The sequence below is a fragment of the Cibotium barometz genome, chromosome 30 (assembly GCF_041138505.1).
Source record: "Cibotium barometz isolate CiBa-2024 chromosome 30, ASM4113850v1, whole genome shotgun sequence".
NCBI classification, from domain to species: domain Eukaryota; kingdom Viridiplantae; phylum Streptophyta; class Polypodiopsida; order Cyatheales; family Cibotiaceae; genus Cibotium; species Cibotium barometz.
This window is the reverse complement of record NC_141075.1, coordinates 32,348,131-32,365,697: the sequence shown is the minus strand read 5'-3', so window position 1 is coordinate 32,365,697 and position 17,567 is coordinate 32,348,131.

Genomic DNA, 17,567 nt, shown 5'->3' with positions numbered 1-17,567 from the left:
GCATCGGAGATATCACAGGTGATTGAGCTGAGGAGTGCTTCATCAGAGGATGCCATGATGGAGTTGGTAGGTTTGTTTGATGATGCAGTGGAGTATGAGAGAGAGGGTTTGTCAGAAATGCCCTTCTGTGATTCAGGTGATGGTGATGGCATATGGACCAACAGCCATGTGTGCTTGAAAATGTAAATTGTAACGTGGATAGTGATGTGGATGCCATGATGGATGACGCCTTGGAGGGTGTCGGTGTTTTTTTTGAAGAACCTATGATTATAGGTGATGTAAAGGAGGTTGATCCCTGTGTGGACGCTACAATATATATCAACAATGATAAGGTTTTAGATGCAGTAAGCAGGTTGTGGGATGAAGAGATTGAGGATGCAGACCAAGAGGTGCAGCAGATTGTTGACATGGGTTGTTTGGAAAAAAGTGTTCACAAGATGTAGCCAGGACATTTTTTTATAAGGAATGAAACATATGAATGTGTTTCATCCAACGTACACACTCACGCCAACACACGTCCCGCCGCATCCTTGTAGAGCGCACATGCACCCACATTCCTAGTTGCACGTGGACACACCTTTGCACATCATCTTGCTCGTGCTAGCACATGTATGCACATTTACACCTTCACACCCCCATTTGCACCGTGCCTGCACATCATTTACACTTTCCCCCCATGCACACACTTTCATATGTGCGCCTGCCCACCCGCGCATTTGCGTGCACAATGCCCCTGCCCCCTCCCTCCCCCCCAAAAGTTTTTATTTTATTTTCAACCCTCCTCTTCTTTTAATTTTCTCTTATTTTATTTCTTTATTTTCTTTTCTTTTCTTTAAAAAAACCACACACCCCCTATTTTTTCTTCTTTCCTTTTATTATCTCAAAGAGAAAAAAGAAACAAGAAAAAAAAACCCTTCTTTTTATTATTTTTCCCCTATTTTTTACTTTATTTTATTTTTAAAAAAACCCAAAAAAATAAAAAAACAAAAGAAAGAAAGAAAAAGAGCCCACTTCTTTGTAAATTGTTCTCTTTTTAACCTTTTTTATTATTTTATTTTATTTTATTAATCTAATTATTCTTTTTTTTCCCCTCTCCTTTTCTTTTCTCTTTTTTCTCTTTACTTATTTTCTTTTTTGCTTTTTTATTATTTTATAATTATAATTATTTATTTATTTTTAAATATTTTTTCTTTTTTTTCCACTTCATGTAACTTTTTCTTTTTTAGTTTTAATTTTTTTAAAACAAACACACATAAGAACAATAACTCCTTTTCTTTTTATATTTACATTTACTTTCAAATAAATAAAACTACATAAAAATACATAAAATAAAAAAAGCGTGCCTTATAAGGTTGCCATTGGTCGGGTTTACTCATTCGGCCACGTTTACCCCATTCAACGTCGCTTTTTCGCTTCAGCACCCGCTGACCCATTCGCACCCGCTGACCCATTCGCTCCACGTCAGCTTCCTACCTGCTACTGCCATGTCAGCTTTTAACCTGCATTAGCTTTTAACCTGCTGATTCTGCATTAGATTTTGCACCTACCGATTCTGAGATCGTTGTTTTCACCTGTAGCTTCCAACTTGCAGATTGCTGACATGCCGCACAACTCAGCTTGTTGACCAGAGGAGAGCCTGTCTGGGACACCGCCATTACCGACAGTCCTTGGTAGAGAGAGAGCGGAGGTCTATACTTAATGAAAACATCTGCCTCAGACTCGACATATGTGGAGAATGCATTCAAGCAATGCACAGGCTTAAAGTCAGCGAGAAGGCCCTTGCCATTGGGGCAGCAGCTAAGAAAACTGGGCGTTGTTCAGCATAAATATGCTCTGGGATGGCTATCCCAGATGGCTTCTTTTCTGTAGAATCCCAAGAGAAAGAGCCCAGTAAACACCGCGGACCACACCAAGCCACCCTGCTATCGACACATTCAAAGCACGGACCATAACCCAGCAAAGTCACAAACCATCCCTCGGTGAGACGACCGAGCCACGTACAACCAACCTCAACGTCGGCATGAATCAAGCAACACCATCGTGGGCACGAAGCAATCGGCAACAAGCAGAACACCCTCATTCAGTCAGACGACCGAGCCACCAACGCACCAACCTCAACGTTGGCAATCAGGCTGTTAACACCATCGTGGGCACGAGGCAGCCGGCAAGCAAACACCCTCATTGGTCGCTATCGGCATTCAGGCAAGCAAGGATAAATGCAACACCAGTGTTCACGCCTTCCCGACCAACCTATAAGTTCAGGTACCGCTTATTTTGGCTTCCCTAGCAATTTTTTGTCACGGGCACTTACACACATAAGCTCAGATAGTCCTCTCTATCTTGTGTTCTTTTCGGCACCAATCCACACACCCATGCCTTGTGTCGATCTCACCCAGTGGTTTAAACCGTACCTTATCAAGGCACTCCAACAACTAATCCCATTCTTTCATGTAACATCCAGGCCCCATGCCAACACATGGCATGTTTGCCTTCAATCCAATCGTCTCGTTGGGTCTTTTCCTCTTCATTGAGTTTTGTTCTTGCTTAGTCTAGCCTTCTTTGCATTCATGAAGCACAATTTCGGTGTCAGCTCATTCATAAGTGTTACTAGCCTTCCATTCTACATGGCATGCTTGGACTTCATGAAGATGCCACTACAGACTCCTCCATCTTGCCCAATCAAAGGGGCATCTTAATTGTGGTCTATGGAGCCATTGGATCCATGCACGCAAACAGAGATCTCCACACAATCCCTCAAATGTGCTCTACATCTGCCTCTCCCAGGCACCAAACTTGCCTACATCTATGCTACTCAAGCGAGATAGAGCTGCCCAAAAAGGTCAAAGCAACATTGCATGCCCAAGATCAATATTGTCTCGCAATCCCACATTACAACCTGACTTGCAGAAGCTATGTAATACTTTAAAAAGAGGCTCGAGAATACCCCGACTCCATTTGGTCAGCAAGCCACCCATCATTCGCGACTTACCAATGTCCTTGCTAGGATGGATGACCTAAATTCTTTCATTCTTATGGACAACCCAACCTCCTTCACACTCGCCTTATCGGTAGCGGCCAGCCTCATTACACATCAACTACCACTTCCCTATGTCAAATCGTGTGTAAGAGTAAAAGAAAGCAGAAAAATAAGTGTAAAGAAAGTAGTGTTAGAGTTTTCACCAAAAGAAGCTTCAACATGGGCCCACCTTTTGCCCAATTCATGCCACCTATAATATCCACAAGCTCTACATGTAATAGACACTTAGGCATTATTCTTTTATAAACTTGCATTGAGCCTCACAAATAGTCGTACTAGTATATTTTTGGATGGGGGCCCACATGGTGAGCGTAAGCCTGGTACATGGTATGACCCATCACCTACACCTTACCCAAAGTAACAAGAATCTTCTATGGCCTCATCTTTGACCACACACCAACTATTCAACCCACTATGCTTCTATCCCAAATGCTTAATAACGCCAAATCCCTCGAGCCATAGAGATTGCTCAGCTCCATCGCAACTATGGGCACAACCTTGCGCAAAGCATGTTCCCATGCCTTAAACAAAGTAATAACCTTAACTCCCCAAGACAAGGGCTATTAAGTAAATGTCAATGAAACCAACTAAGAGAGTTGAAGAAAACAGTTGTGTTGGAGAAGTTTTTATTTGGAGGAGTGTACACACATGGACACACCTTTCGCACATTAACCATGCACGTCACCTGCATATTTCACGACAACAGGCTTCATAATTAATTATTTTTTCACTTCTCGCAGCTAAGGATGTACAAAAACATATGCACCTATAACTAATCTCGTCAACACCAACCCTCCAAGTACATCTCTAAATGGGGGGACCATGGCTGGCCCATGGTATGAGCCATTGCCTAGAGAACCCTCAACCTTGTAGGTATCTCCAAAGAGCTTTAAGACATATAACCCCTCCAACCCAATACTAACAACACCTCGCCCCCCGATCCTAACGTATTCTCGCCGATGAAGATGCCCAATCTCTAAGCATCACGCTATAAGATCCAAGCATCATACCTTGTTGTGCCACGATGTCCTGGACCTACATCTACCCATGCTAACCATTCCATGGGATCCATGCCCTTATTCCAATAAACATAGGGTGCAGACCACTTTAACTACCTCATGTTGAAGGGTCCACACCCAACCCAGGCCCAGCATATTGTACCTCTACATTGCATACCACAATTAATCCCCAATTTATGCATTATTTGGCACATTTATGGGCACACATTTTTAGCATTTTGGCTATTAAATCATATTATTTTATAAGATTGGCAATGTAAATTGTCATGGATTATTTAGTGGGTCAGTAATTTATTAAAATCCATGGTCAAATCAATATGTGTGTGTGTGTGTGTTCACATTTCAAAAGAAAGGGATAGGAGAACACTTTTTCAAATTTGAATGGTTTATATACCATTAAAAAACTCAAATGTATTGAACTTTACGTTTTAATAAAATCAAGAAATAAAGAGGTGGAATTGGTTGACGAAGTTATGTATGACTCCTTTATACACACGCTTCTTCCTCTTTCTTCTCTCTCTTGGTTGGCACAACTCTTGCTCTCTTCTTGGTGTTTCTTGTTCTTATACTAATGGAAGAAGAAGGAGAGAGTGAGGATGGTGAGGAGGAGGATATTTTCTATGTGACCAAGTTCTTGTGAGCAAGTGGGCTATTTTCTACGTTATGAGAGAGCAATTTGCAGGTTTCATAGTGAGGGCTAAGCCCTAAGCAAAGATTTTGCTACCTTAGTGCCCTGGTTTTGTGTTTATTTTGAGAGATGGGATAATAAACATAAAACCAGGGTACTAAGGTAGCAAAATCTATGCTTAGGGCCTTGTCCTGGCAACATAATAAAAATGAACTACTCTGAGAGATGGGTGAGAGCAATTCATTTTTTTAATGTGTGTTGCCAGCAAAACAAGACAAGGCTAGCCATGGGATCTGCAAAAAGAAGGAAGTGAAGAGGACAAGGCGTTTGCCCTTAAAGCATCAAATTGGGCACATTGCTTGATGAAGAAGCTTGAGTCTGAAATAAGGAGGAGCTCAAGCACAAAGAAACAAAGGGGAGCTTTATATTGATGAAGAAGAAGCAGCGGGAATATCATGTAGCAAATGAAGGCCTAGGTCAAACATTTACAAAACCCACTGATAGAGAAGGTGAAGAGCAAGGCAATGCTCCAGCAGGGGAAGAACTAAAAAAAACTAGCATTGAGTGAAGGGGAAGAACTCCATGTCGATGCAGAGTAGGGGAAAAAAACAAAACGTCAGCTTAAACTCTTGCAAAGTGGGATGCCCATTACACTATTCAAAGAGCAACAACAATCGCCCAACGCATTGCTTAAGAAGCAAACCAAGACACCCATCAAGCTGTTCAAAGAGCAGCTGTTGCAACTGGAGAAGAAGAGGAAAAAGAAGGCGCTCTGATCATGATGATGAAGAAGGTGATGGCGGGCTTTTCACAGTGCATCTAGGCCTGCTTCCACGTGTCGCTGATGTGGGCCCCATATCTGATCACGGCCATAAGATAAGGCTTAATTTTTTTCTATTGTTTTTCCATGGTTTTCAGGGTGCTTCATGGATGGTGGTTTCATGCCTTTCTTTGCAATGTGTGGACATATTTGTGTGCATTTTGGAGGGATGTCTCACCTTGCTCTTTTAAAATCTAAGTGCAAAATTCTTTAGAGGTGTTGGTGTAAAGAAGAAAGTGAAGTTGAGATGTGAGGTGTGAAGAGTGGAAGTATGTGAAGAAGTGTTGGAGTTTTGGATGAGTACCAATTCAGGTGGTCTAATGTGAAGTATTTGTGGTTTCTTTCATCGACATGTTTGAGGTGCTTATTGTTGAGATATCGAGCTCATCTAGTGAGGCGGTGGACACTGATGACCCGCTTGGGGGATAGGCCCCACACTTACACCACTGGCATGGTTGGTGAGATCATGGGTGATGCGGCCACCAGTGGGATGACAGGCTGTGTGATAACCATTCTAGAGACTGGCATAGTTATAGCGCCAGCTCATTTAGTTGGGTTAAATCTTGTTATAATATAATGGTAACATTTAAGGGAGTAATATGTTATAAAGTTTTTATTCAACTTTGTAAGAAAAAAAATATTTTTTAAATGTTGCTTTCTTTTTTTTAGTGTACTAAACTTTTCTCATGGCTCCTCTCACCATGGTGGCTGCGGTTTATAGTCCTCCTTTTCACACGACAAAAGAAAACCTGAGAGACATCTAACTCTCCTTCTCCGATGTCTTAGCAACTTTTCAAAAAATACAGGTGTGCATGGGTGGCATGCTCAAGTCCCAAGCATATTCTAATGAGCTCCACCACACACACTTCTATTCCATGATGAATATTTATACATACAATACAACATGACTAGAGCTATAATTGACCAAAAAGCATAAAGAGAGAGAGAGAGAGAGAGAGAGAGAGAGAGAGAGAGGGAGATATATATATATATTATAGTGGTAAGAAATTTAATGACCTTAATGACACATTGAAATGCTTGAATAAGGGTATCCCTCTCTGTGTACTTGGTTCCGATTTGTTGGCAGCAGCAGTAGCCAGCAGATCAATGGTATGGCCAGTACATGAATCCACTTCTCACAAAAGTCCGTAGGAGGGCGGGATGCATATATCCTATCATCTTCTATTTTATCTCTATTTCCAATACTAGTTGTTAAATGGGGTTAATTAATAATTTATTAGAGGATTAATACATAGAGTTAGGGATAAAATTTCAAGGTACTTTTGAAAGATTAAATGCTTATTTTTGTCCTAGGGTTGAAGTTTTCCCCCTTGGGCATGTAAGAAAAAAAAAATAGAAAATAAAAGACATCTTTTTTGGATTATGTAATCATTACCAAAATTTTGAATTAAGAAAAATCTTTTATTTCATAAGAATCATGAGGCAAGCTTACAACATTATACCCATGATAAATTCACTAGATAACGATGTAAAAAGTTCTCCATAGATCTTAACTTGGACCCTTAAAAGGTGCAAGAAACAGCCTCGAAGAGATAACATTAAACTGGATAGACTCTATGAATAAGTACTTTGATATTATATGGTATAATGATAGGAGTAAGATGACCCTTGTTAGATTAAAGATTACTTGTATGGCCCAAAAATTTGGAGGAATTATCTTGAATCTAATCATCTTAACTAGGACCAACTGAGATGGAAGGAATTATCTAATCATCTTAATTAGGACCAACTGAGATGGGTGAATATAAATAATTACCTTCATCAAGGATTTTTCCCCATTGGGTTTCAAGAAGATAAAATGAACGAATTCTTTTAGAGCTCTCCCATGCTGGCAAACCTATCAAGGACTATCACAAGTCTTATGTGAGCCTTTTTAGATACGCATCAGCGATGGATAATGAGAACCTTCTCCATCAATTTGTAAGAAGATTGGATCCTCCTTTGGACAATTGGTGAAGAATGCAACGCCTTCTATAGCTAAAGCAGTCAGGATGGCAAAATATTTTGCGCAAACCTTTCCCAAAGAGACGGCCCAATAGAAACCCTTATTTTCTCCTCCTTTGAAGTGAGCTCCTTTGAATTTTGGTATGCCCAAATTAAAGAGGAATAGGGGTTAGGATCAAAGCCAAGTGTCTAAAGCTAGTGGGCCTAGAGCTCAGGACTCTTTCTCCCCGGATGTCAACAGATTCGCAGTCCTAAGCCCAAAAGAAAGTGTAAGTGCTTTAGATGCTAGCAACTAGGAAACTTAATGAATGATTGCCTGAATTCACCAGTTGATGTCACCTATCCAACTCCCTCTACTTTAGGATCTCATTTCTAAAGACCTATTGTTTTCGCCTATCCCATATCGTGAATTTGGGTCTTCAAATTAAATATATATATATAATGTAATAAGGGCCCTTCCCCTTCATCCCTCCAACACCCTTTACAAGTTTGTGGACTCTAGGGATCAGGAACATGTGGGGGCCCTTAAGCCATGTCTAATACGTCCTTTGTGGGTGTTTGATGTGCTAAACTCTAACCCAACATTGGTATCAGAGCAAGGGAGGGTCTTGCACTTTCCTTGCATGGATTTTGGATGGTTGTTGACATTGTTGCCCTTGCTTCTTGGGTTGCAGCTGCAAGCGCTAGTGTGTCAAGTGGATGTCATGGATGGTAGGTATAAAAAGTCTGGCTACCGATGGTGGAGGCCATGGCTGGTAGGCGAGAAGAGGAACTGGCTACCAGTGTGTCACACTGTTAAGTGCAGGCATGGTCTCGTGAGCTTGCCGTCTCGAGGGAAGGTATTAGAGCAGTGCCATCAAGCATGCTCCACGTGGATGGCAATGTGTTACTATTGGTTGATATATCCCGCATCGTGAATTTGGGACTTCAAATTAAATATATATGTAATGTAATAGGGGACCTTCCCCTTCATCCTTGTTAATCCAATTCTAGGATTAACAAGAGCTACCGCCATTATCTTACATCAAGGAGTCACGGTAGATACACCAAAGGGTCATACATTCAAGATATGAAGCAATAGTGTCCAAAACTACAACTTGGACGGGGGCCCGTAATGGTGTGATGGAATACCTATGGTGATTCCCACTTCAAGAGCGAGTGGTAGCAAGATAGGATGAAGTCCTAAGTGATGTACTTCATGGATATATTATGAGAGTAGTCATTGTAATGCCTCTTATGAGCCTAAAGTGCCCGGCCAGCCACAGTTTAAGTGAGTGTGAACACTTATGGCCATGTATATAAGTGAATTTCTCTCATAATACAACATACTCTCCCATTGTGCAATTGAGTCTTGCTCTTGCTCATCCTCTTGCTAATCTCTCTCCCTAATGCATGCTAGTGAGTGTGTGTGAGTGAAGTGAAGTGAGAGGAGGGACGAGGATCCATAGTGCAACGCGGGCGGTGTGTGAATTAATTAGAGATTAATGGTTAATTGAAGTCCTTGATTAGTATAAAAGAGGGAAAGATTAGTGAAAGAATTAATCTTAGATTAATCCTTAATCACTTTTTTACATAACTCATTATAAGGCTAATGTGCATTCAATGAGTAGATGCTCATGAGTTGTCAAAATTATCCATTTTGGGGGTCATTTATGAAGGGGGTAAGGGGTAAGGGGTAAGGGGTGTCATTAAAAGGTTGACTTTTTTTATTCCCACCTACTTTTTTGGGTAAATGTCCATACCTCTTTCATTTTAAATTCAAAAATATCTCCCCCCCAAAAAGGGAAATTCGTATTTCCCACTAGACTAAAAAAAAAGGCCGTGAAAAACCAGGCCGTAAAAGGTCCGACGTGAAAAGGTCCGGCGTGAAAGTGCAGACCGTGAAAGTCAAGCCGTGAAAAACCAGGTTGTGAAAGTTCGGGCCGTGAAAAGGTCCAGCGTGAAAGTGCAGGCCAACCTCTTCCTCAATGTAGCACTCAGAGGCCAAGGAAAAAGAAAAGTACTCCACAACACCGTCCACAAAAGCCTATGCAAGTGCCTCAAAGAACTCCACCAATGCAACAAGTGTGGATACCAAAAACACTGCTACAAGCACAAGGGTACTACCAAAGAAATACCAAAGCTTGGGTCCCCAAGCGCATCACAAAGTCCCCTAAGCTTGCACAAAAAAGAAAGCCTCAACACCAAGCACATCGGCCACCAAATTACAGTGTTCATCAAAGATGGGTGCCTATGCATGTACTTCAACAACAAGGATACTATGATGGTAGTTCCATCATATGGTTGCCAAAATCAAACAATGTGAAGAAAACCTCACCACCGACTTCAACCCGAACAACTTCACCTAAAGCTCGACAAGACTGGAGGCCCAAGCAACAGCAAGAAAATCACTCAACCACTCTCGTGCATTCAGCACCAACACAAGAGCTTGTCTATTCAAGAAAACAATCAGTAGTCTTCTCTACTTCCTCGACATCATTTCAACAACAAATTCAAGAATTAATACGGAGACTTAGGAGCACATCAAGAACAAAATAACAATGCTCTTGTCACCCCTCTGAAAGTGAGAAATGAGCGCACAAGAAGCTGTTGCTTGCAAATCATGACCTGATGACCCATAAAATCAAAAAAAAAAACCTCGAGGTCAAAACCTACAACATCACTGAATTAGGCCATCTCACGAAATAACCCCTCACGGCCAAAATCTTGCAATCTCACGAGTTCAGGTTTCTCAAGAAATACAATCTCACGTCTTAAGAACCAGCACTGTCACGATTTAAACCTCATCACACGGATTAAGCCATATCACGCAATAGCCACTATCTAATTGTTAAGCTTATTGCTTACTATTCTTTTAGCTCAATTAATGTAGCAGCTACTCTATGAGTACGTATCCATACTCATGCACTGGAGAAAATTTGCACTAAAGCCTCACCATCAATGGCTCACCCTAACCCTCCTTGAAACACATCCAAAAAGAGATTACCTAGTGAACCGCAACTGTCGTGTGAGGATCTTTCCAATGGTGGCTGAGCTCGTAACCCTTGAGGTCTCCAACCTCTACAACTCCTTGAGAAGCAATTCCACCGCGTCTCCCACGAGCGTTGTCACACTGCCGCGTTGCACTATGGGTCCTCGTCCCTCCTCTCACCTCACTTCACTCACACTCACTCACTAGCTTGCATTAGGGAGAGAGATTATCAAGAGGATTAGCAAGAGCAAGACTCAATTGCACAATGGGAGAGTATGTTGTATTATGAGAGAAATTTACTTATATACATGGCCATAAGTGTTCACACTCACTTAAATTGTGGCCGGCTGGGCACTTTAGGCTCATGAGAGGCTTGATGCTATTACAATGACTACTCTCATAATATATCCATGAAGTACATCACTTAGGACTTCATCCTATCTTGCTACCACTCACTCTTAAAGCGGGAATCGCCCCCATAAATACTCCGTCACACCATTACGGTTGCCCGTCCAAGTTGTACTTTTGGACACTATTGCTTCATATCTTGAATGTATGACCCTTTGGTGTATCTACCGTGACTCCTTGATGTAAGATAATGGCGGCAGCTCTTGTTAATCCTAGAATTGGATCAATCCCTCCAACACCATTTACAGGTGTGTGGACTCTAGGGATGAGGGTGGGGGCGGGGGGCTTAAGCCGTGTCTGAGGCATCCTTTGCGGGTGTTTGCTCAACTTTGACCCAACAAACCTGACTGAATGTAAATTTAGGGTCTTTCCCTTAGGTGTTTGTGATGGGATTATTCATATAAATTCGCTCACGTCGTAGAACTAAGCTGATATTAATTATTAGAAAGGAACCAATTCCTTGAAGGATCTTCATGGAAACAAGGTGCAAGGAATTGGAGTTACTGGAGCTTCACGAGAACAAGGTGTAATGGATTGGAGTAACTCGCTTCTTCCCTCCAACTTGTTAAGACATCAAAGTTAATGAAGGGACTTAGGAAGAAGCAGGAAATTTATGTTGTGAAGGGACTTAGGAAGAAGTAGGAAATTTATGTTGTGAAGCTCAATCCTGTAGGCAAAGAATCAGATACAAAGGAACCAGAATGGTTGAGTGAGTGTTATGATATATTTCTTGAAGAATTAACTGAATTGTTGCTGACTCGTAAAGTTGACACAAACTTAATACTTGGAGCTCAACCAACTGTGAAAAGAGCTTACAAGAAGGTCGTTCTAGAAGTAATCAAGCTCAAGGAATAGTTGAGACAAATATTAGAGTAAGGATTTGTTTGGCCGAGTGTATCTCCTTAGGGTAAATCAATTCTTTTCTATAAGAAGAAGAATAGTACTAAGATATAGGCCTTGGAGCCTTAGTGAACAAGGGTGTAGAAGGTGTGTGGGTGTAGAAGGTGTGTGGGTGTGAATGGTTCTTAGGGCCACCTAACCCTAGGAGATATGTCCAATACCACCCATTCCAAGCACATTTTTTCATGGCTGGTATTGAGGGGGGTATTAAGATATAGGCCTTGGAGCCTTAGTGAACAAGGGTGTAGAGGTGTGTGGGTGTGAATGGTCCTTAGGGCCACCTAACCCTAGGCCACTAGCAAGCCTATTTAAAGGCACATGCCAAAGGCATTTGTATGAAGCATGAAGTATGAAGCCTAGTTGTATTTTAAGCAACTTAATAAGCAAGATTTGTTCTTGTAGTTTGGGTCTCTCTCCTCCACATCTTTTTGATCTAGCATAAGCACCACGTTTTAGCAAATAGAGCTCTCAAATTATGCATTGATTATTATGGGTTGAATTAGCTTACTATCAAGAATAAGTATTCTTCCTATTCCTAAGATAGATGAGTTGTTATAACATTTGCATGGATCCTAGTTATTTATGAAGATTGACTTAAAGTTGGGATAGTATCAGATGGGGATTAAGGAGTAGGATATTCCTAAGAAGGATTTTAATACCCAATTATAAGTTCACGGTAATGCCATTCAGATTAACGTGAACGCTCGTGCTACCTTTAATTGATTAATTCAAAAAATATTCAGAGATCATTTGGATGATTTTGTTTTAGTCTTCTTTAATGGTATTCTGGTTTACTCCAAGAATGTTGCTGAGAAGCATGTGTATAAAGTCTTGGAAACTCTTAGAAAGCACAAACTTTTTGCTAAGAAGAGTAAGTGTACCTTCTTTTCTACTCAAGAGATGGCATATCACAGCTGACCCCAAAGGTGCAAGTTGTCATCAATTGGCCATGATAATCAAATATGGTAAAAGAAGTCAGGGAATTCCTAGGATTGAACCAGTGGTATCGGATCTTTATTCCTTGATCAATATGGTAAAAGAAGTCAGGGAATTCCTAGGATTGAACCAGTGGTATCGGATCTTTATTCCTTGATCAATATGCTAAGATAGCTTCTCCATTGACATCCCCTATCATCTAGAGGCTGATGGAGACAGTAAACTAGGTAATCGAAGACATTCTTTGAGAACTTTTTGGATGAGATCCCAAGAGATCGATGAACTATCTTCATTTGCTGTTGGTAAAATTTTCTTGTAATGCATAACATCATCGAAGGCATAGGGACAAGTCTAGGCACATTATGGACAAGATTTTGTACCACCATTTAATTGGTCCAAGCCACCATTGATTACAATGACATAAGATTTTAGATAAAATGGATTATCAAGAGGCGGTCGATAAAGAAAGATATCAAAGTTGCTCAAGGCAGACAGAAGCAATATGCCAGTCTGAAGAGGACTTCCAATAGAGGGTTTGAAGAAGGTGATATGGTCTTATCCAAGATAAGTTCATTTTCCCTTAGAAAGCACAAAAAACTATCACCAAAATATTGTGTACCATATGTAATCATAAGGAAAATTGGAGACCAAGCTATCACCTAGATATTGTGGACCATATGTAATCACAAGCAAAATTGGAGAAGATCAAGCTTATGAGCTTTTTCTTCCTCCATACTTAAAGATTTACAATCTCTTTCACGTGACCTTATTAAAGAATTATGTTCCAGATCCAAGACATATATTGGATGATGAGTAGGTTGTCTTTCTGGATCAAGGATAAGTGGAAGCAGTTTTGATGCCAAAGAAAAGCCCCCCAAGGAATAGAATCTTGAGGGAATATCTGATCAAATGGAAGTTCTTCCCAATTGAGGATGACACGTGGGAAAAGGAAGAGCATATAGTAACAGATTATCCCTAATAATCTGATATTATAACGTCTTACCTTGTTATTTTGCAAACTTTCCTTATGGTAAAAAGACCATTGGTACGAAGTGAGTTTATAAGCTAAAGCGTAAAGCTAATGGTAGCATTGATCACTACTATTACAATGCAAGGCTTGTTGCAAAGGGTTATGCTCAAGAGAAAGGCATAGATTATGATAAGACCTTTGTACCCACGTCTCATATGACTACGATTGTATAATTGTGATCAAGTGTATTATTACGTTGGTAGCACATCATGGTTGGAATGTACATTAGTTGGATATATCAAGACTATCTTCTTAAATGGTGACTTGCATAAGGAGGTTTATGTATCTCAGCCTCATGTCTTTGTTGAGAAGGGGCAAGACTTTAAAGCATGCACGTTAAGAAAAGCTTTATATGGCCTTAAGCAGGCTTCCAAAAGCATGGTATGAGAAGATAAATACATACTTGGTTGCAAATGGTTTTTGCAACAGCTCAAAAGGAAGGACTCTCTATGTAAAGAGGATTAAATATTGTTCTCTGGTCATCGTTTTATACGTTGATGATACGCATAGGCCCTAATGAGGAGAAGATTTTTAAGATGATAGATTGTTGCATTATTATTTGGGCATATAGTTTATACAGCATGATGATGGAATTGTGTTGTTGTAGTCAAAGTGCATGCTGCTTACACAGTTTGGTCTTGAAGATTGTAAGCCTGTTACTACACCGATAGAGACAGGTACTAGGCTTAGTCTCCAGGATATACGTGAACCATTTAATGCATCACTTTATCAAGTAACCTATTGGATGTCTATGTAATATACAAGGCTGGACATTCAGTTTGGGGTCTCCCAATTGAGCAGTTTTATGCACACCCAGAAGCCAAGCGAGTATTCAGATAGTTAAGGGCACTCATTCCCTTGGCTTATTATAAGCTAAGGGGGATGATGTTTAGTTCATGCTTATAGTGATTCCAATTGGGCTGGATGTTATGACACACGAGTGTCCACTAGTGGCCGTTTCTTTCACCTTGGTGATTCATGTATATCATGGCTCAGCAAGAAGCAACCACCAATGGTAGCCACTTCGAGCTGTGAAGTAGAGTACATGGAAGCTTTTATAGCGTGACTATAGAGTGTGTATGGCTCTAACAGCTAGAGTGCATTAGCTGTTGTTTGCGAGAAACCTAGTGTTTCATGCTAGCACAAAGCACATTGAGGTGCATTATCATTATGCTAGGGAGAGCACGAAGACTCTTTCACATGAGAAGTTTGAAGCATTTCGCAAAGCTTTGGTCTTATTTTCATTTGGGAACTGATCAACCACATGATCCCTATACATCATCACTACAGGGGGATTAGTAGTGGGGTGTGGATGTAGGCTAATAATGGGCCGAGGTAATTTTTCCCTCTTTAGGAGGTTTTTTTCCCAAGCATATGATGTAGACACTCTTAAAAGTGTATAAGTGACCTTATCGTGTCACTTCACTCATTCTCATCAATCTACTTTGAGTGTTGTGCTTCCATCTCTCTCTCCTCGCTTGCTACATCTATGTGTGTGTTGTTACATTGATCTCAACTCCAACGATGAGGGTGCTTAAGGTTTAAATTGGTTTAAAGAAATGGTATGAGTTTAAAAGGAAAGTCTATTATATTTATTTTTGTACAGAAGTTGTCAAAAAGGAAAACTTCCAACGGGCATGTCTTTATGAGGAGGGAGGATAGCAAGTTACCTTTCTATTTTTTTTTAAATCATCACTATAGCCTATAAGTAACCTCAAATTGATTTTTTTCCAATTTCGATCTGTGATCAGAGGGTTAAATTTTTTGGGGAGGAGAGCCGTAAAGCTAACCACAGCCAACGAGGTCAAAGTCAACCAGTCTTGATCGATGACGTTGGAGGCTTGACCAGGCAGACCAGAGGCCTGCGTTGCGTAGCAACAGAAAATGTCGCGGGCAAATCACCATTACGCCCTTCTACCTTTTATAATTAGAAAGAAGAAGTGGCCACGACTCTATGTGGGATAAAACCCCACGCCCTCCCCTCATTCTGCTCATTCTGCTTGCAAGGGGAAAAAACAAAAAGAGAGAGTAATTAGGGTAGCTTCTTAAAGCCATATCTTAGTCATGGAAGTAGATTTATCCATGCTTATTTTTGTGTGTTGAAAACCCATAATTCAAGTATTTATATCATGCTTTGTAGCCTTTAATCTTCGTGCAATTAATAAGGTAAATATGGATTAGTTTAGGCCATTCTAGCTGGTAAATATAGCAAAATAACATTAAAATGGGATCATATCTCCCAACTAGATTTGTACATGGTCTTCCCTTTTGTTTTTGGGGATTGTTGATTCTTCTCAAGAGGAGGTCTGGGATAGATGAAACCCTGCTTTAACCACATCGTTGCACTTAGAATTGGAGATTTAAAGTTGAGAATGAAAGAGGTTTTCATGTAGGACCTTGTTCACATGCGGTGTTTAGATGTTTTAAGTTGCCATTGTTTTTCTAAAATATTATTATCAATTCTTCATGTCTCATATTGACTTATAATGCCCATTAATTTTTAGATCTGAAGACATGTTGAGCCATAATTGATACACTAACTTACATGCTAATAATGATGGTGTGGATATCATTTACATCCTTTTTACATCCCTTTTCTTCCAAGAAAAACAAGATCAATAGCAAGTAATACTAGACTTTGGTGCATCCACTATTGGTGGTGCATGAACATAACGTACCGATGTTGATGTCCCAAGGCTCATAGGAGAATATAATAGCCTTCATTTTGAATTTTAGGTTGTTTTGTTGTGTTGAGTTGTCCAACATCATTAATTATGGTGGGCAAGGATTTCAAGAAACATTTTTCTCCAAACGTCCTAATAAGCTAACAAAGAAGAAGTTGTTTCTCCAAATGTCCTATTAGTTAGCAACTAACAAAGAAACTTCATTTCAATACAAACCTCTAACACAATATATGAGGATGGAACACTCACAAGAAGAGGGATCTTTCATAGCACAATCTTATACTCAAATTGCATAATAATTGAGCTAGAGAACAAAATTGTATGCTAATTTGATACCATGGATCACTTGTATGCGCTTGTGAAAGGATCTTCAATAGGTGATGTAGGACTATTGAAACATGAGGTTGTATGCTAATAGAAGGTAGGGTGAAATCGGCAGTAAGGTTGATAACAAGTGAGTGGATAAGTTGGATTGTGGTTAAACCATATTGAGTCTAGGTGGACCTCTATGGTCATCATGTGCTAGGTGTAGACTCGTTGATATGATGATTCTACAACCATTGCCCAATTATGCTTGAAGACATTCATTCATGCATGTTGTAGCTCTTAGGCTCATTTGGAGCCATCAAATATATAAATAATGGTCCATACAAGTATGTAGCCTATTTGCATCTTTTTAAGGCCCCTGAGCATTGTTTGACCTCTTAGGTAACCAATTCATGTAGATATGGGGACATTGACCACTTGGGGTGCTCAATCAAAGATACTCCCCATTGCTTACATGAGCTAGCATATACCCATACATTATAAGCACATCATTGATATCCAAAAGTAGCCAAATGTAAAGAGTGAAAATGACAAGGATATGGGTTGAGGTGATGATGCAATCTCCATGTCCTTGATGCTGTGGCTTGACTCCACTCACCATGACAAAGGCCATTACACTAGTGTCCCTAAAGAAACGGCCTCTGTGGTCTTCTTAAGATGTACTATGCTCACTTACACCCTCCAAAATTACTCTACAAGCAATTCAAGAATACATGGAAACTATATACATTGAACCTACAAAATTTTCATTTTCAACTGAAGTTTTGTTTTTCTTGATTCCAAAAAATCACAAAATTCAATACTTTTAGTTGTGTTTTGGCTCAAAAATCTGTAAAATGATA